Source organism: Aulostomus chinensis, chromosome 4, assembly GCF_037954235.1.
Source record: "Aulostomus chinensis isolate RoL2024-O1b breed Wild chromosome 4, RoL_Achi_v1.0, whole genome shotgun sequence".
NCBI classification, from domain to species: Eukaryota; Metazoa; Chordata; class Actinopteri; order Syngnathiformes; family Aulostomidae; genus Aulostomus; species Aulostomus chinensis.
The window spans coordinates 30,668,904-30,691,919 of NC_141323.1; the positions used below are offsets into that span (position 1 = coordinate 30,668,904).

Consider the following 23,016-nt stretch of genomic DNA (forward strand, 5'->3'; position numbering starts at 1 on the left):
TGACCTTGTTTGAACTATTTGATGGTGCTTAATATCCAGCTTGCTAACATTTTCGAGTTAACGTTAGCTAGCTAGCTAATATTATTTTCTAACTTCAGGCCTTAAATTTGGGATTGATTGTGGAAATTGTTCACTTCATCTTTGTGAACACAAGGTTTTGTGTTGATGATGTCATTGTAACTGCCTTTCTGATTCTTTGCATACATCAAATTAAAATACAAATGTTAGCCTGCTCTTGTTTGTTCCCTCAGCTGCAGGTTTGACCACTGGTAGCTCAGCTAACTGTTAACCAATGAATGTTTAATTGTGTGAGTTTTTCCTTTTAGTTTTCCATGATGGAAGACAACTCAACACAGGTGGTTTCATCACTTTCAGTTGTCTGAAGATTGGAGCACCACGAACCCAGAGGCTGATTCCTGAAACCATCAATAAAACTCTGCATTCACTTCTTCTGAATGTTAAATGATGATCATTTGATTTATTCTTCTAGAATCATCTGAACAAACCCTCCCTCAACACAGTTGAAGCAAAACTCTTTGGCCTTCATCTGACAGGATGAGTTTCTTTTCCCAGTGATTCCATTGATAAAGTGAAAGCTTTGCAGCTCTCACTGGAAAGTCCTGAGGCTCGTCCCATTCTGAAGCAGGCAGTTGCTCCCAGCCAGCCGACACTTTCACTCTCTTGTGTAGGAGTGAAGAACAAAATCAAAATAAAGAATCATCACTCTTTCATTGGGGCTCCTTTCTCCTTGTTCTGATACAGAAATTCAACAGCTTCTATCATTTAGTTTCCAGGAAATGTTGATGACACACTGGGATTTTTTGTTCTCCTGCTGTCACTGTCAAGTGCCAGCTTAACATGTGAGAGGTAGCAGGATCCATGCATGTGTTCATGTTTACAGCAGACAAGGAGGAAACCTTGGAGGATTTCAGGGACTTTTATCAATGGTTCACACTTCAGGTGTGAAAGCTTCTGAGTATAAAATTTTAAGTGAGCGAGCCAGGAGTTGAACCTAGAATCTTCTGACAGTAGTCAGTCATGCTATCCATTGCACCACCAGCCCTGTGAAAACCTCTTAATGTTCATGTGTACTTGATTTTATAGACAATCCAAACGCTCTGGTGGCATTTTCAGGGGACACAATGGTGCAGTGGTCAGCACTGTTGCCTCACAGCAAGAAGGTTCCAGATTTGAGCCCCAGCTGTGGAGTCTGCATGTTCTCCCTGTGTCTGTGTGGGTTCTCTCTGGTACTCCAGCTTCCTCCCACAGTCCAAAGACATCAAGAGAGGACGAGGCTGATTGATACTCTAAATTGACTGTAGGTGTGGCTGTGAGTGTGAATGGTTGTCTGTCTATGAGTGTTGGCCCTGTGATGGACTGGTGACTCATCCAGGGTGAACCCCGCCTCTTGTCAGAAGGCTGCTGGGATAGGCTCCACCCCCCCACACAAACCCTGACATATAATCAGTGGAGAAAAGGAAATTTATCAACACTCATGACTTCATCTGTTTTGAGAACTGAACTGGATATAAACTCTGAGAATTCAGAGTAAGAACCAGGAGGGTGGGACACAATAATAGATAGGAGGAAATGTGGAGTCTGGGTTCTTTTCTAGAATGTGGAGGCAATGACAGTCCTGCCAAGTGACATCACTGACATAAATGGATGACTTCAGTCACATGACTGGATGACTTCAATCACATGAATGGATGACTTCAGTCATGTGACTGGATGACAGTGTAGATGCCAATGTAGAGGTTGGGGAAATAGTCTCTGAGAATCCAGCTTGAACCAACGCCCTCCTTGTTCTTCAAAAACCCAAACAGCGACCATCAGTCTCCCTCCAATCCTGTACTTGGGTTCAATGTTGCTGTTCCATTTAGCAGCAGTAGGTGTCACTGTGATACCAGGTTCAGTTCAAGATTCCCAACTCCAGCTCATGATGGTGACCTCAGTGGCCACAGTGGCAGGGTAAAATGGCGCTTCAGTGGATCATGTGGATCAACTCATGTTCCCATCTCTTATGTTAACGGTCAGTTTTGACCCACGTCTTCAATCAGCTGTAAAATAAACTGAAAACAATTTTCTATCATCCAAGTTGTTTCCCATCTCTTGGTTTCCTTGTTAGGCTTCCTTATCATGGAAATATTGATTGGAATATTTTGTTGTGGGCCTCTGGACCTTTTTTAGTCAGTAAACCCTCGATTTCAGTTAAAAAATGATAAAGTGAACCTCAAGTAAATAATATAAATAAACAAAAGGTTGTTGTGTTTCCTCACCATTACTGAGGGGTGTTAGAACAGTCTTTTAGTTCTTTATTTTAATGTTATTAACTTTTGTAACATCCATGGTGTTATACATCAGTTTCAATTCTCATATTTACTTCAAGAAAAAGGGAAAAAAGTCTTTTTTTCAGCAACAGAACTTTAATACAAACTCAAAATGAAAAGCAGAACAAGCCAGAACCCAAAATTTTGATTTGCAAGGTCAAACAAACAACAACCAGTCAAGCAAATCAAACCAACAGAAACCAACTACTGGTTCAAAACCAGTAAAAAACAAAAACAGAGGAAAAGTCTGTGTGCAAGAACATGCATGTGTGTGTGTGTGTGTTTAGATGCGTGTGTGTCAAAAACTGACAACATGAGCCAACAGTGGTGGTGTCTGTCAAAGAGGTGGAGCTCTGTCCTTCACCTGCAAGATTTCAGCAGGCAGCTCAGGTCTAGTTTTCTTCACTGTGCCACCATGATAAGTTTCCTCCTGAGAAGTTCTTGTCCAAGGTCATAGCTGGTAAAAGAATTGTCACAGTGATACTGGGACCCTGCAGTCCAGTCGTCATATCCAGGACCACACTGGACATGGCCGTCTTTGTTTGTTTTGTTGTTGTGCAATGTGAGAGAACGTGACAGACCATTTTATACCAAAGACAGAATGTGTGTGTGTGTGTGTGTGTGTGTGTGTGTGTGTGTGTGTGTAACCATGTTAAATTCTTTTAAATAAATGTGTTTCAACCTGCTATTATTTGTATAAATTCTTTTCCTTAAATTCTTTTAAATAAATGTGTTTCAATCTGCTATTATTTGTATGCTGTATGATTTCTGAAACCCAAGACTAACTAAGGTGTACATACTGCAACCTAAAGTATGGTAATGAGGAGAATGATGAAAAATCCACAAGGTGATCAGAAAATAATAAATGTATTCAGGAAAACAAACCATCTCTGAACATGTGTGATTGAAATATGTCAGTCGGACTGGCAGAATCTGGCTTTACTACAAAGTGTCTCATCAAGAGATCTGTCACATGCGTCTGCTGTGGAGGGTCAATCTGTCCGTCCACATTCAGATCATTGATGCAACGACTCTGTTATGATCAAACTACTCAGGATGAAACAGACCAATGTGGACATCAAGTAGCAACTCAGCAGCTGATCAACAGAGTCCTAAGCACCAGTAGAGCCTGTTCATCGTCCCTGGGTGGGCTCGAACCACCAGCCTCTCTGTTAACAGCCGAGCGCGCTGACCGATTGAGCCACAGAGACTCTGAGTCTCCTGCTTTTCATGAAGAGTTTTCAGGCTAAATTCAGTGTGTGAGGTCCACACAGCACATTTGAGGGAACATGAAGGACAGATGAGAGTCTGACTGTCATGGCGAAAGCCTTCAGCACTAGAACTGAAACAGCCCCCACAATCTTAACCCCACCAGACATCATCGTCCAGCCTCCAACCAGAGGTCCATCAGTTATCATGGGAGCCACATGTGGAGTCTGGATTCTTTTCTAGAATGAGACGGCAATGACAGTCCTGCCAAGTGACATCACTGACATGAATGGATGACTTCAGTCACGTGACTGAAGTGCTGTGGTTCTTCTGATGAAGGGCGGCATGATGTTTGCTGTCTCAGGCTCCACCAAATGTCCTCTTTAGGATGCCACAATGTGGCCTCTTCAGTGCTCCATCTTCCCTGCATCAGAGACACAAGGGTTTCTCCTGGTGCCGACCCGATCATCCTTCTACCGAATGGTGCGGCGATGGATCCTCAGAGGACGCTTGGATCCTTCTTCTCATCAGTGCCACAGTTTTTCATGGAGGGAACAACAGGAGCGTTTTAGTCATGTTTTGCTCGGTGTTTCCTGCACAGAGCATCAGGATCTGTGACGCCATCTTGTGATAGTGGGTCATCATCTTGTTGTGTGATAGTGGATTCATTCATCTGCTATTTCAACACATTCAAGTTCATTATCCCTACATGTCAAAATACATTTGGTGTGGAGTTTTACTTTCTGGCCTCAATCATAATGTGTGCATTTATTCTTCATGAACATTTCTCAGCTTTGTAAGTTTATGATATTTTGTCTTCCTCTGTTTTCTATTCCATTGTTGTTGATGATTCTATTGCAGGTTTGAGTTCCCTGTTGACTGAAGCAGAAACAGGAACAAAAAGCTGGAGGTGGTCAGAGCTCCAAGTTGGGACGCTGATATTAAAGTAGGAGATGAACACATCCAGGTTAGCCATCACTCTCAGAACCTGCTACTTTACCTCTTCAGAATGTAGCAGCATAGCATAGCTTCATCTCACCAGTTAGTGGCCCACTTTGATGTCTGGGATATGAGGTTAAAGGTTCTTTACAGCTCTGAATGAAGGGTTTATAAAGTGTTAACAATGCCATGAATAACAAGCATTCAGTAATTCTTGATAAAAGGAGACTCACCATCAAGTTGAACCAGTTGAAGAACAAAAGGACTTCTCCACGATCACATTTATCCTCTCTCTCTCTGCGTGGACACAACAAATGAGCTGGTTCAGAGACACGAGGCAAAAAAAGCTGGATGAACTCTTCTTCATTCCAAAAATGACTTCACCCTTGAACACTGACGTCAGGTCATTTTATAGGGTCCTCCATTTTTTCATTTATGTGACGTTGCATATTGGGAAATTAATTATAAAAAAAACACTATATTTTGATGAAAACTATATTTGATCAGGAAAACTACATTGGGTCAAATAAATCCATCGTTAGTGACGGTGTTACTAATTTTAACTTTAGTGCTCTGGTGCTGATTGCCTCATTAAGATCTTCATGAAGAAATAAACTGAAATTTGTAAAAAAAAAATTTTTTTTTTTTTTTTTTTTTTACAGAGTTGGCAGTTTGAGCATTGAATCTTTCTTTGTGTTGAGAACAAACCCTCAAAGCCTTCATGTTTCAGTTTGCTTCACAGCTAACAGACAAACACCTCTTAGCCTGGTTCTGGTAGTCCAGGTTTAAACACCAACACAAGGATTTTATGCTGATTTCTTCACATGCAGCTGAAATCTAGACTTCAAGTGTTCTTGTGAGGTTACAGCTTCACGCCTATTTAGTTTTCAACAAATATTACGTCACTTTAATGCATTGAGCTCACTAACGAACTTTAGTCTCAGTAGCTGAATCTGTTAGGGGGAAGGCAGTGTGGACCAGCAGGAGCCTCCTACAAAATGCAATGGAGAGAAGAAGAAATCCTGAGGAGTCGCTATGAGATTGAAGTGTTAAAGACGTGGCTCCTTTGGTGGTGATAGGATTTGAGCTACTGACTCTATTTTTAGTTTATTTCAATGTTATTGCAAACATCAGCTGCTCACTTATCAGCTAGCAAGTAAACAACAGTATTGTTCAGTGTGCTAGCTGAAGTAGACCGAGCGGTCAGTTGAGTCTTTATTTCCATGTGTGCTCATGGTAGCAGGGGTTTAGATTTCTAAATGTAACCCTTTTACCACCGGCTCCAATATTAAAACCCACCTTAGGCTTACAGGGAACACTTTAACTCATTTCAAATATCTTGTATGGTAAAAGTCCCATCTGGAATAATTAATATCAATCTAGGGCAATGTATGATTCTCACTCTTAAATATTCAAATGGAGGCTATGGGGAGTACACTTGACCTTTAAACTCTGCTGTAAAGCTTCAGTAACAACACACAAATTCAATGAAACCAACACAAGATTTCAGTTTAGAAAATGTATTAAAGGCTTGCAGAAAAACACATTCAAACCTTGAATAAACAAGACCATAGAAAATAAAAAAGAAGAACCCCGGGGTATATTGCTTGTCTCTTTCAACTGTCTAATTTTATTTCGAGTGCAGTCTGTTTACTTTCGTTGGCCCGCTTTAGTTGGAGCTCATGATGGAAACCTTTCCCAGATCCCCCCGTGTGTCGGTGACGTCAACAATACCGGACCGCAGCCGATGAATCCCTCGGTCGTTGTGGCAGCGACCGTCCCGCTCGCAGCAGCCCGCAGCAACAGACCTCCGTGACTCGGCAGCAGCGGCACATCCTCCGGCTCCGTCGGCAACCACGACCCGTCCTCCGACTCCGTCGGCAGCAGTGACGCGTCCTCCGTTAACGACTCTCTCCCGAGGCGACTATCCGAAGCTCCTGTCCCGTCCTTGCAGCGGCGTCTCCCTTCAGCGTGGACAGCGTTAGCCTAGCTCCCGCTAGCTTCTGTAACTGGACTTGCCTGGTGCTCAACAAAACACAATCGGTGGCGGAGAATCCGACTCACGCACTCCGATCACGTCGGTCAATTACAGTTCACAGTCCGTTACCGATAAAAACTCCTCTCCGACGACACACAGTCTCCAAACTCCGATAACATTACGCCATTAACACGATACTCCTTCCTCGCGCGCGTTTCTCCCGGAAGTGTAAACACTAAAGGTCATGAACTCACGCACGTAACCTAACGTAAGAGAATTACTTTAACATTTTTGAAGGACATTCACACCCCATGAAATTATGTTTTTTTGAATGTTACTAATTTTAAACAAATTTTATTTACATTTTAATATCTTCTTCATAATACTAATTTATGTAAATTTTAGCTTAACCATGAACTGGCATTTTATTCTTAACTTATTCCTATGAAAATCATGAAATAAATATCACTGATATTTATCAGAGTATTACATAAACATAGGATTAAATTAAAGCTGCAGTCAGCGTTGTTTGGGCCTGAGCCTCCTCCCGCCCACCGCAGCCGAGTAGCAGGGGTCGTCCTGAATCCAGTGATGAATTTTATGAAAGCGGTGGGACTTGTACACTGCAAGCAACTGCTGTAAATCTACTACAAGATTTCAACAGTATCACCCTGTTTATAAAAATACAGTACTTTGCCGTTAATTCTAATAGGAATCTGTTAAATTACACCCCATGACTGTTTAACAGAACTATGCTGTAATGCTAAAATACAGTACTTCACTGTAAATAAAATAGTATCATGCAGTATCTTTGCCTTATGGACGCAAGGAGAATCTCCTGAGCTGCACGTGAGGCCAGAGCCTTGGTTTTCGTCATCCATCTCAATCACAGTCATTTGGTGAGTAGCGATTGCATTTATTGTAGACACTGGCGCAAAGTCTGTAGGCCAGTGGAGGCTAAGTGAAGTTTCCAGTTTGTGTGGCGACACACGAGTGGGGGGTGCACTTATTAAAATATAATAGTGACCAAAGCCGGACAACGCCACCTTGGGAATTTTGCCCAAGGAAATAGTTAACGTACCGACCAAAAAGCGCTCACAGGTTCATTTACTAATTGGCAGGAGACGTGGTTCCATGACAAAAATATTTTATTGTAAACAGACCAGCAGATTAAAAAGAGAACAAGAATAAATCTAAACAAGTCTGGAGCTTACCAGTGGGGGGGAGGGATCCCAAGGCAACAGACACCCTGATCAATTGGGACATCACATTTAAAAACACATGATTAAAGCAAAACAGGGGTGCACAGCACACAAGAGGCAAAGCGACGCCAGGACCGTGAGCTTCCAGTACCTGAAACGAAATGACAAGAATTTAACACCAAAACTAAACAAAAAAAAAAAAAAAAAAAAAAAAAACAGAACCAAACTCAAAACCACAATTTACAAATTAATTTGAGAAACAAGATTTAATTATTAAACACAAATTAGCAAGGAAAAATAATACAACCCAAAATAACCAGAAACGAGTTCATTTCTCCATTGCTAGACCAGGGAGCTAACGGATAGCCGTCCAGCAGCTTGCTGCACCCTGAAGCCCAAGCGGAGGAATGGGAAACAATGCAGATCCAAACCTTCAGAGCACCATGAAGGACAGTTCAGTGGCGCCACACGGTGGACATCAGGATCTGGCAGACCCTGGTTAAACAAGGTGAATTACTGAAACAACCTCCAGTTCAACACACAGCGGATTCCAATTCATTAACACAGAAGCAAAGCACTCCAGTGAACACAGTAAACAGTGAACAAACAAACAAGCAAAACATGTGTAGATGGCCAGTAGGTCGCAGAACAGGCTAGTAGCAGAGCGGGCTAATAGAGCAGGAGCCTGTAACAAAGCAGGGTAGTCTGTAGCAAAACAGCAGCCAGAGCAAAGCAGGGTAGTCTGTAGCAAACAGCAGCCAGAGCAAAGCAGGGTAGTCTGTAGCAAACAGCAGCCAGAGCAAAGCAGGAGCATCTAGCAAAGCAGGATAGTCTGGCAAGACAGCGCCCGGTAGCAAAGCAGCAGCTAGTTCTTCCTCAGTGTCACGGCTCACCAGCTGTGCCAATCAGGTGTAGATCGCACGCATGCAGAGCAAAGGGTTTCACAGCTAGTATGCTGTGGCAAACAGCCTCTGCACGTCAGATGGGGGGGGGGGGGTGTTTCCCCACTAGCGGCGATTAAGGGACCGTGTCCCAAAAGCCGGACGCCTACAATTTAACACGTGAATATGAAAAACGTGCATGATCAGCATGCAACACGAGCTACAGGGAGCTACTGCTACATACCAGCACAGACGGTGGCGAGAAGGCAGACGTGAGGCGATCAGAGGCGGAAGCGAGGTGACCAGGAAGTGGGAGGACCCCGGACCCCAAGAGCAAGAGATGGACCAGGTAGATGCTGCCCGTATTTATAGAGCAGCGCCACACACTGGTTGGCTAATGATGGTACAAGCCAAGTCAGGCATCACCAACCAGTCTCACTGCTAGGATGGGACGTCTCATCCTGCCACATTTGCATTGATAATTACACTCGGTGCACATCATGCTAGCCAGATTTAGCAGCTAGCCAAAATGTTGAAAATGCTTGCAAATTAATTCAAAAAACACAGAGAGTTGACTTTACTTTTTACATCTCGAGCCTCCACAAATTAATGTGTGCGACATCTGTATTTTGCCTGTGAATTCATGAAGCTTTCTGATAGTCTGAACCATTTTACAGTACACACAATATACGTGTCACACAACAGTTAAGTCGGTTCATATTAAGATGAGTGCACACTGACTGTGTTTACATGCAATTACGTTCCTCCATCTTGTGCTAGGCTACTGCTCTGGCATGAGTCTGTCTGATGGCATGATTACAGTGTAGTTAAGGCCATAGAGCAGAAGCTGTGGTTGTATTTGTTTAAAAAAGAGTGGCTTTAGCATCGTTCAAGTGCCTGCTCATTTGTATTGATTTTTCTTTGTCTCTGATATTGCCTACAGATGCAGGAGCCTATTTTCCAGCTGCCCTGATCCTAGTAAGTACTTGCCTGTCCATCACATTTTACAGTTAATCAGTTATTTTTTCAGACCTCAAACATTGAAATAGACAACTATGTTATCTGGTCAAAGAAGCTGTTTTTTTTTTTCTTCTTCTTCTTCTCTTCTCTTTTCTCCCTGTTTTCTTGGATCTCCAACACTACATCTACATGTATATATTTGATGGCTTATAATGTCTCATTCATCTGAGTGAGTTCCAACACTCCTTTTTTAGGCGCTTCATTGGAATAAATCCTGAGAGTGTCTGCATGTTTTCCCTGTGCTGGTTCTCTCCAGGTACTCCAGCTTCCTTCCACAGTCCAAAGACATGCAAATGGAAATGCAACTCTAAATTGACCGTAGGTATGGCTGTGAGTGTGAATGGTTGTCTGTCAATATTTGTTGGCTGCGGTGGACTGCGATGGACCACTGACCTGTCCAAGGTAATGTCCACTCTGGGATAGGCTCCAGCCCCACCCAGTGACCCTTAACAGGATAAGCGGAAAAAATGGATGGATGGATGGATGGATGGACGGATGGATAGATGGGTGGGTGATCACTCACAGGACTGTGACTCTCTCACTCTGACCACTTCATGCTATGGGACTTACACTGACGTAACCTGATTAGCTCAGTCAGTCGAGCGTGAGACTCTTAGTCTCAGGGTTGTTGGTTCAAGCCCCATGTTGGGTGTTGATCTTAAACACCACTGCTTGTCCTCTCAGTTTTGAAAGCTTTGTTTGTAAATTGTCAGAAAAATCAGTGAATAAACAATACAAACTTAGGCTTTGTCAGAAATTCCATGCTTCCAAACTAACCAATATGAAAAAAACAAAAGGTGAGACTTTTTCATGCATTCGAAAAATTTGTATGCGCTTCATTGTATCCGCTTTCTATACTTCCATGCATCCCAGCTTATTTCTGTTAAGGGTTGCAGGGGGAGGCTGGAGCCTTTCCCAGTGGCTTTCAGGTGAGAGGCAGGTTTCACCCTGGACAGGTAGCCAGTCCATTGCAGACAGAATACCCACGCAGGCACGGGGAGAACATGCACACACCACACAGAAAGAACCTGTGCTCGAGCCAGGACTTGAACTTGCTTTGAGGCGACACTGTTAACCACGGTACCACCGTGCCACCCATTGACTGTAACACATTGTAAACAATATACACTCTTGTTATCATACAACATGTAGCCCTGTACAAAAATCAAATCAATTACATCGCATAAAAAGCATAAAAAGATGTGTTAAAAAGTTCAAAAATAAATAGAGTTCATAATCGTTAAAATTGGTTATAATGTGAGCAGGTTAAAAGCATAAATATAATATGTAACATTTAAAAAGTAAAACTATTTACAGTTAAAAAATAAATTCATATAAAGGTCTTTAAGTTCTCTGAGTCTGTAAAAGATCAGTGATCTGAGAATAAGGAGAGGGGAAGAAGCCGTGTTTATATGTAACCTCAATTGTTACCTGTCAATCATTTCATTCCTGTTTGATCTTTGGGTGTATTAAGACCGCAAAAGCCAATCACGGGAAAGATACTGTGTAAGGGGTGGGACTAGTGGCGCAGGTTTATGAGGTGAGTAGTTAGCGCGCATGGGGAGAGAAACAGAGGCAATGATCAGAGAGCTGATAGGGGAGGCATCATTTGTGTGGAGAGCATTTAAGTTTATTTTGGAGGTCGACGACTGGTGGTCCTGATGTAAACTTCTGTGTGACCTTCGAGAGGTGAATATTTATGCCTGTATTTGCGCTTTATCTAACTGTTATAGTGAAAAGAGACTGGATGTGTACATGGTTAGCGACGTGCTAGCTAGGGATAGCATTCCGTGCTAATGTGCCTGCAAATCGTAGCTTTAGCGTTGTAATATTTTTGGAGCGAAAGTAAAGGTAATGCGAATTCGACACGAGATAATGTTTGATAATTGTGGCTAAATTAAGATAATATGCTTGAAGGAGACGGACATTGGAGAGAGAGAGACGGGTTTCCATCCGATGGCTCTGCTGTTCTGCTGTGCCCTGTCCTGCTGTGTTTTCTTCTTCGTGACTTTCGCTGTCCCGCCATTGCGTGTGAGTGTTTGGATTGTGACTGCCACCGTCATTGCCATTACCATTCAGACTGTCATCCTCCATTCCCGTTCTCCCCCTTCTAATAAAACCCTGGATTTGTGAGGACTAACATACACATGCACTTGCTTTTATTGTGTGCTCAGCTGCGAGTGAAGCGGCCATTACAGTTGTGAAGCCCCGACCGCACACGAGCTTCAATAAACAGGCCTGAAACAGGTAAAAATTAAATATAAGGTGTTTCATATGAATGTGTGTGTGCCCACAGGTAAAATATTGAGTTTTAGTTGTTGTAAATTAACGAATACCGTTTTAGAAAGTAACTTAAGGATTCTGAAAGGGATTAAATATGATGTATATTAAAAAAAAAACAAAAGGGTTATCTTTTGTAGAGGAAACTGTTTTTTCCTTACAATTGAGGAGTTAAGGATGAATTGAGGGTATTTTATGTTAAACTATCTAACTAAAAAAGATTTTAATTTTCAGTGGAACGAAAGCTCAGAACCAAGAAAGACACTGTTTGTTTTGTTTTGAAAATCCTCTTACTCATTGTTAATAATTTTGTTCATTGTATTTTTATAATACTAGAATATATTCAATTTTTATTTCATCCATCTCCGTGAACAAGTACCTGTGAAGGATCAATTTGCAATTCTTTTAACTTCAGCTTGAGGAAAGGACAGCTTTGAGTCTTTGGGGACCAGCATGAGCGAGCTTCCCTCACACACCTTTTCTTGAAGCGCCTTTCCGCAGCATTGAAATTGAATATCAATCAGCGTGTAATTTGAAGTAGACAGATTGCAGATGCAGTACTTTTCTCTACATGACATCAACATTCTTTTCGTTGTATTGACAGGACACCTGTTTGGCGTGTGAAAAGACCATGAGGCTGTTGCGCATCACTTTTTTTCTGAGGTTGTAAAGTGAGTGAAATGGATATAGAGCCCATGTGTGTAAGAGTCAAGGGCTTACGGCCATACCACTCTGAACACGCCCGATCTCGTCTGATCTCGGAAGCTAAGCAGGGTTGGGCCTGGTTAGTACTTGGATGGGAGACCGCCTGGGAATACCAGGTGCTGTAAGCTTTTTTGTTTCTTTGTGAGGAAAGGGCAGCTTTGAGTCTTTGGGGACCAGCATGAGCGAGCTTCCCTCACACACCTTTTCTTGAAGCGCCCTCCGCAGCTTTGGAATGGAATGTCATGCAGTTTGTAATTTGAAGTAGACAGATGGCAGATGCAGTACTTTTCTCTCGATGACATTAACATTCTTTTCGTTGTATTGACAGGACACCTATTTGGCGTGTGAAAAGACCCTGAGGCTGTTGCGCATCACTTTTTTTCTGAGGTTGTAAAGTGAGTGAAATGGATATAGAGCCCATGGTTGTGAGAGTCAAGGGCTTACGGCCATACCACTCTGAACACGCCCGATCTCGTCTGATCTTGGAAGCTAAGCAGGGTCGGGCCTGGTTAGTACTTGGATGGGAGACCGCCTGGGAATACCAGGTGCTGTAAGCTTTTTTGTTTCTTTGTGAGGAAAGGGCAGCTTTGAGTCTTTGGGGACCAGCATGAGCGAGCTTCCCTCACACACCTTTTCTTGAAGCGCCCTCCGCAGCTTTGGAATGGAATGTCATGCAGTGGTTAATTTGAAGTAGACAGATGGCAGATGCAGTACTTTTCTCTCGATGACATCAACATTCTTTTCTTTTATTGACAGGACACCTATTTGGCGTGTGAAAAGACCCTGAGGCTGTTGCACATCACTTTTTTTCTGAGGTTGTAAAGTGAGTGAAATGGATATAGAGCCCGTGTGTGTCAGAGTCAAGGGCTTACGGCCATACCACTCTGAACACGCATGCGCCAATCAGACGGTACGCTGACAGCACGACACACGGAGGTCGCGGACTCCGCTTTTCCCATTTCTTTCGTTTTTTTCAGCCTTTTTCATTGTTCTTCCTTATTTTCCGTGCTTTTTTGGTTCGTTTTTAGAGTGAACATTTTTTCCCCCCGACAGTTTTTATACTGATCGGGGGAGGTCAATTTGAGTTTTTTTTTCCTAATGAAAAACTTTCGGACGGACCAAATGGATTTGAACTCTGCAAACGGATTTCAGATTACGAGCATGGAAAACGGACTTGACATAAACGCACAAACAGGTGAAGAAAATGAAAAATGGTTGCTTGTTAAAAGAAACAATCAGAAACGAAACATGAAGAAGCCGGAAGGAAAACTGCCGGAGGGAAATGCGAGAGCGGCTTCAGCAGCGACAGCGGGGGAAAGACGGCGAGCAGCGGCTGATTCAGAGGAGATGTGTGGAAGGAGCGCTGGAGCCGGTCCACAGGCAACGAGAGCTGGTGGCCTGAAGAACAGAGCTGAAGAAGTGGTTCCGAGAAGACCTGGGCAGCGAGGAGCTACTGGAGAGGCGACGGAGAGTGAGAGAGAATTGGCGGCGGAAAGAGATGCGGCGTCTGGTGGGGAAAGGCAGCTGCAGCAGCGACATGGAGCGGCGAAATCTGCGGGTGGTGACCACAAGTATGACAGAGAACTGACGGTCAGTGTCGAGGTAACTGGGCAGGATGAAGTCCCAGTTCTCGAATTAATGAGATGCATAAGAGCACTGTGTGGAGGTTTAATAGCCTGTAGGGCGACAGGGCCGCAGAAATATGAAATTACCATGTCACACATCAAAGGGAAAGAGAGAATCCTAGATGGTTTCAAAATTGGGGACAACACAGTGCATGTCAAAGATCTGTGTCATGATGAACTCATGGTTTCTTTTTTAAGCTTACCAGCTTACATCAGAGATGAGGAAATTTTACAAAAGCTAGAAGGGTGGGGAGTCTCAGCTGCATCAACTATAAGGAGGAGGATGTGGCCGGGTACGCAAATTGCTGATGGGACGCGGTTTCTCAAAGTAAAATTTACAGACAAGGTCCAATCTCTGCCTTATTCAGCACGGTTTGACACAGCAATAGGACCGGAATATTTCAGGGTCATACATGATAGGCAGGCTAGGGTGTGTAGGATGTGCCTCCAGCCGGGGCACATCCTAAGGGACTGTCCTGAGTTCTCCTGCCATAAGTGTGGTGTCCAGGGGCATTATGCAAGGGAGTGCAACAGGAAACCTAATAAGATACAGAAATGTGAGGTGTGTTGGAACAAAATGGATGAATGTAATTGTAATTATAGTGATGAGGATATTGTGGTGGAATCTGGATCTGAGGAGCTGTACAGTGAGATGGAAGGTTTAAGTGAGGGAGGAACGGAGGATGAGGAGGAAGATGACGAGGTGGGTAGTGGCGCCGCCAAGCAGGCTGCCGGTGAGGGTTACGCCCCTCAGAGAACCCAGAGCCCTCCTAAAGTGGTGCAGAGCCCAGGCACAAGGCTTGGTTCAAGTCTGAATGACATGAGCACTGACTCAGGCCCACAGCAGAGAGGAAAGGATGGAGGAGGAAACGGGTCCGAAAAGGAGCCGGAGCCTTCTCAACTCCTGGAATCAATGGAGGTGGGGGATACCCCAAGAGAATTGCAGCCGGCGGCAGCCACATCCACCAGGGTACCTACCTTAAATGTGCCCTCCACCTTCCCTCCTCAGAGTAGATCAAACAGTGACTCGGAAATGGACTTTGCCACAATAAAAAATATTCGGAAAAAGCACACCTCAATAAAAGATGCTGCGATGAAGAAAAAACAGAAGAAAGAAGGAGGGAGAGGTAAAAAATCTTGAGGGAAAATTGGCTGTTTAAAGGTTTTTTTGGTCTGACCATGTTTCTGCTGCACTCCCTTAATGTCAATGGACTCCGCACTTATGGCAGGATGACCGCCATTTTACTTAAAAGCAAGTGTGACATTCTCTGCTTACAGGAGACAAGGTGGGAAGGGGATAGCGTGGTGGCAGCAAGCAAAATGTGGGAAGGAGATGTCTTTTTTAGCAACGGCACAAGTAAATCTTGTGGCGTAGCTATTTTAGTAAAAAAGACTATAAGTACCAATAGCAAGTTAATATATCATGACAAGAAAGGTAGAATACTTATTATAGATGTTTGCATAAACAATAGAACATACAGAATTGTTAACACATATGCCAGTAACTGTGAAAAGGAAAGGAAAATGTTTCTAAATAGTATAAGCAGATGGATAGATCATAGAACCATAATAATAGGAGATTTCAATATCGCATTAACTAAGGATGATATATCAATTAACAATGTATACAAGAATGACACAAGCAGAACTGAGCTATATAATTTAATGAATATTCACAATTTGACAGATGTATGGAGAATTCACAACCCATTCAAGAAAGAGTACTCCAGAAGACAGGTTGTGCAGGGAAAAATGAAACAAGCCAGAATAGATTTATGTCTAGCGGCCCCTGAAGCAACAAAACAGATCAATAAAATACAATATAATTATAACGCATGGAGTGATCACGCAACAATTGAGTGTTACTTGGGTGCTGCAGGAGGTTTCAGGGGGGGAGGTACCTGGTGCTTCAACTCCAGCCTCCTGGCAGATTCAACTTACGTTAAAAAAATCACAAAACTGCTTGATTATGCAAAAATTGAAATGAAAATAGAAAATAATTTTATAGAAAAGTGGGAAATTCTAAAGCAAAGAATTAAAAGAAGTAGTATAAATTATAGTAAAGAGAAAAAGTGGAGAGAGGAGCTGGAAGAAAATCGACTAAGAAAATTAATCAATCATGAAATAGCATTATTTGATAAAGAACCTAACAGAAACACAGAAAACTATGAATTATATAAAGCAAAACAAGGAAACATAGAAAAAATAAAATGCAGAGGTGCAATGATAAGAAGCAGAGTTAAAAATTTAGTAGAAGGAGAAAAATGCACCGCATATTTTTTGGGGCTCGAAAAGCAAAAACAAAACAAAACTATAATAGAAAAAATCAACGATATAACTGGAAAAGAATATGACGATCAAGAAAATATACTAAGAGTAACTACAGAGTTTTATAAAGAATTATTTGATAATGGATATAGCAATAGCGAAGAGGTAGACAAGTTGTTATCAAATATCCAAACTAGTATTTCAGTGGAGGATAAGGAATGGTCTGATGCACAAATTACTATTAATGAGATAAAGACGGCAATAGATAGCTTAAATAAAAACAAAAGTCCAGGGGTAGATGGTTTAACAGCAGAATTTTATATTTGTTTCAAAGAGCAGATAGCTCCCCTGTTGCTGTCATTGTACCACTCAATGGAACGGGAACAGAGAACATCCAATACATTCACTGCAGGAATAATTTCACTTATCTACAAAAATAAAGGTTCAAAACAGGATATAACAAACTATAGACCAATAAGTTTACTCAATACAGATTACAAGATACTGACCAAAACACTGGCAAACAGGCTTAAACTTACAATAGGAACCATTATTGGTAATACACAGGCATACGGCATACCAGATAGAGACATCATAGATACGATCCTTACAATAAAGGATACCGTCAGGACAATGGCAGCACAGGGGGGGTATCTGCTCGGAATTGATTTGGAGAAAGCATTCGACAGAGTAGAACATCTTTTCTTATATAAAACTTTAAAAAGATTTGGATACGGTGAAGGCTTTATTAGATGGATTAAATTATTATACGATAACGCATACAGTCAAATAAAGATAAATGGACAACTAACAGAAAAGATCAAATTAAAAAGATCGGTAAGGCAAGGATGCCCGCTTTCAGCTCTTTTATACAGTATTGTTGCTGAGCCACTAGCTTTAAGTATAATGAATGATAAGAATATTATAGGTATAAAAACATATAGAGACAAAGTCGTTAAAATAGCACAATTTGCGGATGATATCAATATAATGTTTAAAAATGAAGAAAATTTAAATTATATTATAAAACATCTAGAAAGATATGAAAAAGCATCAGGAGCTAAGGTTAACAGAAATAAGTCAGAAATGATGGAATTCGGTAAAAATAGTTTAAAAAATAATTGGGGTTTTAGCACTAAAGAATACAGGAAAATACTGGGTGTATACATTGGTAAAAATGAAGGGGAAGCCAGGGACTTAGGGTGGAGAGAACTTGTAAAAAAGGTAGAAAATACACTTAATTTATGGAGAAGTAGGGGTTTAAGCCTGAGAGGAAAGGTAATTGTCATCAATGCCTTAATACTGTCAAAAATTAATCATGTTTTGGGGGCCTGTGAGCTACCGCAGTGGGCACTAAATTCGCTCAATGAAGCGATCTCCTCCTTCCTTTGGAGGGGAAAGGGAAATTCGATCGCTCATCGGGTGATAATTGCTAATAAAAGGGAGGGGGGATTAGGACTAATTGACATCAGTGCAAAAAAAGATGCACTCAGGGCCAAATTAGTTAGAAATTTTCTCGATTCGAACAGGCAGTACCCCTGGGAGGACACAATGGCGGGCTACCTGGCTGAGTACGGGGAGGGGGAGAAACTCCCTCTTTATCACCTCCTTCCTGGGAAAAGCCATGGCTCGCTACCGATGTTCTACCAGGAGGTGCTAGAGGCATGGGGCAAATTCCTGCCCCACCTCAGGCCTAAGTGCAGTCAGAAAAGTCATGTGCTGCAGTTACCTTTTCTCGAAAGCACCTTTTTCACACACAATGGTAGGACACTTAAATGCAGGGCACTTCAGCAACATAATATAACAAGGGTCGGTCAAGTGGTGGGGGAAAGGGGTCTGTTCAGTCTCAGGAAAGTCACAACCCAACTCAAAAAAACAGGGACACCGTGCAGAAAGGATTACCTAAATGGACTAGGTAACAAAATCAACAGAAACATAACCTCACTGTGGAGAAACTTAATCATCACGGACAAATCGAGAGCAGACCCCGAACTCCCACCGCTTGAGCTTGTCACACAGTACACAGGGAAAGAGCTGTCACAGGTGAAAACAAAGGACTGGTACACCATAGGGATTAACTCAATTAAACGCACTCCAAAAGCAGAAAAACACTGGGCACAATTATTCAAGGGAATACCGATAGGAAAAATCTGGCAAAACCTTAACATACCTTACATGGACAGCAATACTTTCAAGCTAGAATTCAATATCAGACACAGGAGAATTTTCACAGGAATCAAATTACACCAGATTAATAAGGAAAACTACAGTAGGACATGCCAAATCTGCAATAAAGAACCGGAAGACCAGGAGCATCTATTCATCAACTGCAAGGAATCGGATAAATTCAGGAATTTCATCAGGATGCTACTGCAAGAGCACTGCAATTTCAGTTTGACAGATGAAACACTATGGACATGGACTCTTCTCTTTGGTACAACACTGAAACAAAAGGATCAGAACAGGACTCTCATAAATACCATACTCACTTTTGCAAAAAAATCAATATGGACAACTAGAAACTACGCTCTCTATGAAAAGAAGAAAATAAACATATTTGGGGTTTTTTACACAACACTCTTGACACACCTACAAATCTTACATGACATGGACAAGGATATTTTTGAAAACACTTTCTGCAGGAAAAACACATTTTTCAACATAGCAAATGGCAAAATTGAAATAAACAAGATTGACAATGGTATGTTTTCTCTTCAAATTCCCAGCTAAGTAGTCTCTTTTTTTTATAAAGCAAAGTATTTTTCAAATTTAATAAAGGGGTGAGCAAATTGGGTGGTTTATGTTTTTGGTGTGTTTAACATTTCATTTTGATAAAATTTCATTTAAAATTTAAAAAAAAAAAAAAAAAAAAAATTGTGTGTGTGACACTTCACGACAGGAATTTGTTCTTTTTAGTCCCATGAGTTTTTTTTGTCTCTCTTTAATTTTTATTTATTTTTTTTGGAATGACCTGCATTGCTCCAGTGGCTGTAGGCACATAGTGTTGGTTTATTTGTCTAAATTTAACTTAATTAAAAAAAAAAAAAAAAAAAAAAAAAAAAAAAACTCTGATGGTGTTTTCATCAAGTTCGAGGTGTATCAAGGGTGGGGGTTTTTTTTGGTAAGATTTCTTTCCTGAAGGAATTAATTTTTTTATATAATTGTTAAATTTTGTCATGTAAATAAGAATGTACAGTTGGTAAAAATGTATGATGTATTTTTGATAATAAAAGACAAAAAAAAAACACGCCCGATCTCGTCTGATCTCGGAAGCTTAGCAGGGTCGTGCCTGGTTAGTACTTGGATGGAAGACCGCCTGGGAATACCAGGTGCTGTAAGCTTTTTTGTTTCATTGTGAGGAAAGGGCCGCTTTGAGTCTTTGGGGACCAGCATGAGCGAGCTTCCATCACACACCTTTTCTTGAAGCGCCCTCCGCAGCTTTGGAATGGAATGTCATGCAGTGGTTAATTTTTAGAAGACAGATGGCAGATGCAGTACTTTTCTCTAGATGACATCAACATTCTTTTCTTTGTATTGACAGGACACCTATTTGGCGTTTGAAAAGACCCTGAGGCTTTTGCGCGTCACTTTTTTTCAGAGGTTGTAAAGTGAGTGAAATGGATATAGAGCCCATGTGTGTAAGAGTCAAGGGCTTACGGCCATACCACTCTGAACACGCCCGATCTCGTCTGATCTCGGAAGCTAAGCAGGGTCGGGCCTGGTTAGTACTTGGATGGGAGACCGCCTGGGAATACCAGGTGCTGTAAGCTTTTTTGTTTCATTGTGAGGAAAGGGCCGCTTTGAGTCTTTGGGGACCAGCATGAGCGAGCTTCCCTCACACACCTTTTCTTGAAGCGCCCTCCACAGCTTTCGAATGGAATGTCATGCAGTGTGTAATTTGAAGTAGACAGATGGCAGATGCAGTACTTTTCTCTAGATGACATCAACATTCTTTTCTTTGTATTGACAGGACACCTATTTGACGTGTGAAAAGACCCTGAGGCTTTTGCGCATCACTTTTTTTTTGAGGTTGTAAAGTGTGTGAAATGGATATAGAGCCCATGTGTTTGAGAGTCAAGGGCTTACGGCCATACCACTCTGAACACGCCCGATCTCGTCTGATCTCGGAAGCTAAGCAGGGTCGGGCCTTGTTAGTACTTGGATGGAAGACCGCCTGGGAATACCAGGTGCTGTAAGCTTTTTTCTTTCTTTGTGAGAAAACGGCAGCTTTGAGTCTTTGGGGACCAGCATGAGCGAGCTTCCCTCACACACCTTTTCTTGAAGCGCCTTTCTGCAGCTTTGAAATTGAATGTCATGCAGCGTGTAATTTGAAGTAGACAGATGGCAGATGCAGTACTTTTTTCTAGATGACATCAACATTCTTTTCTTTGTATTGACAGGACACCTATTTGGCGTTTGAAAAGACCGTGAGGCTTTTGCACGTCACTTTTTTTCTGAGGTTGTAAAGTGAGTGAAATGGATATAGAGCCCATGTGTGTGAGAGTCAAGGGCTTACGGCCATACCACTCTGAACACGCCCGATCTCGTCTGATCTCGGAAGCTTAGCAAGGTCGGGCCTGGTTAGTACTTGGATGGGAGACCGCCTGGGAATACCAGGTGCTGTAAACTTTTTTGTTTCATTGTGAGGAAAGGGCCGCTTTGAGTCTTTGGGGACCAGCATGAGCGAGCTTCCCTCACACACCTTTTCTTGAAGCGCCCTCCACAGCTTTCGAATGGAATGTCATGCAGTGTGTAATTTGAAGTAGACACATGGCAGATGCAGTACTTTTCTCTAGATGACATCAACATTCTTTTCTTTGTATTGACAGGACAACTATTTGGTGTGTAAAAAGACCGTGAGGCTTTTGCACATCACATTTTTTTTGAGGTTGTAAAGTGAGTGAAATGGATATAGAGCCCATGTGTGTGAGAGTCAAGAGCTTACGGCCATACCACTCTGAACACGCCCGATCTCGTCTGATCTCGGAAGCTAAGCAGGGTCGGGCCTGGGTAGTACTTGGATGGGAGACCGCCTGGGAATACCAGGTGCTGTAAGCTTTTTTCTTTCTTTGTGAGGAAAGGGCCGCTTTGAGTCTTTGGGGACCAGCATGAGCGAGCTTCCCTCACACACCTTTTCTTGAAGCGCCCTCTGCAGCTTTGGAATGGAATTTCATGCAGTGGTTAATTTGAAGAAGACGGATGGCAGATGCAGTACTTTTCTCTCGATGACATCAACATTCTTTTCTTTTATTGACAGGACACCGATTTGGCGTGTGAAAAGACCCTGAGGCTTTTGCGCATCACTTTTTTTTTGAGGTTGTAAAGTGTGTGAAATGGATATAGAGCCCATGTGTGTCAGAGTCAAGGGCTTACGGCCATACCACTCTGAACACGCCCGATCTCGTCTGATCTCGGAAGCTAAGCAGGGTCGGGCCTTGTTAGTACTTGGATGGAAGACCGCCTGGGAATACCAGGTGCTGTAAGCTTTTTTCTTTCTTTGTGAGAAAACGGCAGCTTTGAGTCTTTGGGGACCAGCATGAGCGAGCTTCCCTCACACACCTTTTCTTGAAGCGCCTTTCTGCAGCTTTGAAATTGAATGTCATGCAGCGTGTAATTTGAAGTAGACAGATGGCAGATGCAGTACTTTTTTCTAGATGACATCAACATTCTTTTCTTTGTATTGACAGGACACCTATTTGGCGTTTGAAAAGACCGTGAGGCTTTTGCACGTCACTTTTTTTCTGAGGTTGTAAAGTGAGTGAAATGGATATAGAGCCCATGTGTGTGAGAGTCAAGGGCTTACGGCCATACCACTCTGAACACGCCCGATCTCGTCTGATCTCGGAAGCTTAGCAAGGTCGGGCCTGGTTAGTACTTGGATGGGAGACCGCCTGGGAATACCAGGTGCTGTAAACTTTTTTGTTTCATTGTGAGGAAAGGGCTGTTTGAATCTTTGGGGACCAGCATGAGCGAGCTTTCCTCACACACCTTTTCTTGAAGCGCCCTCCACAGCTTTCGAATGGAATGTCATGCAGTGTGTAATTTGAAGTAGACACATGGCAGATGCAGTACATTTCTCTTGATGACATCAACATTCTTTTCTTTGTATTGACAGGACAACTATTTGGTGTGTAAAAAGACCGTGAGGCTGTTGCACATCACATTTTTTTTGAGGTTGTAAAGTGAGTGAAATGGATATAGAGCCCATGTGTGTGAGCGTCAAGAGCTTACGGCCATACCACTCTGAACACGCCTGATCTCGTCTGATCTCGGAAGCTAAGCAGGGTCGGGCCTGGTTAGTACTTGGATGGGAGACTGCCTGTGAATACCAGGTGCTGTAAGCTTTTTTGTTTCATTGTGAGGAAAGGGCAGCTTTGAGTGTTTTGGGACCAGCATGAGCGAGCTTCCCTCACACACCTTTTCTTGAAGCACCCTCCACAGCTTTCGAATGGAATGTCATGCAGTGTGTAATTTGAAGTAGACAGATGGCAGATGCAGTACTTTTCTCTAGATGACATCAACATTCTTTTCTTTTTATTGACAGGACAACTATTTGGTGTGTAAAAAGATCGTGAGGCT

General features: G+C 42.3%; 9 non-coding genes across 9 annotated transcripts; all 9 read left to right on the top strand.

Annotated features, from left to right (window-relative positions):
* The first annotated feature begins 12,553 nt into the window (after nucleotides 1-12,553).
* On the top strand, nucleotides 12,554-12,672 carry LOC147266441 (5S ribosomal RNA). Its single transcript, XR_015112778.1, has one exon. It is a non-coding gene; the product is annotated as a 5S ribosomal RNA (ribosomal RNA).
* Nucleotides 12,673-12,982: 310 nt separating this feature from the next.
* Nucleotides 12,983-13,101, top strand: LOC147266442 (5S ribosomal RNA). The gene has a single exon (XR_015112836.1). It is a non-coding gene; the product is annotated as a 5S ribosomal RNA (ribosomal RNA).
* Nucleotides 13,102-20,088: 6,987 nt separating this feature from the next.
* On the top strand, nucleotides 20,089-20,207 carry LOC147266443 (5S ribosomal RNA). Its single transcript, XR_015114325.1, has one exon. It is a non-coding gene; the product is annotated as a 5S ribosomal RNA (ribosomal RNA).
* A 310-nt stretch (nucleotides 20,208-20,517) lies between these two features.
* LOC147266444 (5S ribosomal RNA) lies at nucleotides 20,518-20,636 on the top strand. Its single transcript, XR_015114224.1, has one exon. It is a non-coding gene; the product is annotated as a 5S ribosomal RNA (ribosomal RNA).
* Nucleotides 20,637-20,947: 311 nt separating this feature from the next.
* LOC147266445 (5S ribosomal RNA) lies at nucleotides 20,948-21,066 on the top strand. The gene has a single exon (XR_015115183.1). It is a non-coding gene; the product is annotated as a 5S ribosomal RNA (ribosomal RNA).
* A 310-nt stretch (nucleotides 21,067-21,376) lies between these two features.
* On the top strand, nucleotides 21,377-21,495 carry LOC147266446 (5S ribosomal RNA). Its single transcript, XR_015113059.1, has one exon. It is a non-coding gene; the product is annotated as a 5S ribosomal RNA (ribosomal RNA).
* Nucleotides 21,496-21,804: 309 nt separating this feature from the next.
* Nucleotides 21,805-21,923, top strand: LOC147266447 (5S ribosomal RNA). Its single transcript, XR_015114226.1, has one exon. It is a non-coding gene; the product is annotated as a 5S ribosomal RNA (ribosomal RNA).
* Nucleotides 21,924-22,234: 311 nt separating this feature from the next.
* LOC147266448 (5S ribosomal RNA) lies at nucleotides 22,235-22,353 on the top strand. Its single transcript, XR_015115184.1, has one exon. It is a non-coding gene; the product is annotated as a 5S ribosomal RNA (ribosomal RNA).
* Nucleotides 22,354-22,662: 309 nt separating this feature from the next.
* LOC147266449 (5S ribosomal RNA) lies at nucleotides 22,663-22,781 on the top strand. The gene has a single exon (XR_015113621.1). It is a non-coding gene; the product is annotated as a 5S ribosomal RNA (ribosomal RNA).
* The last annotated feature ends 235 nt before the right edge of the window (nucleotides 22,782-23,016 follow it).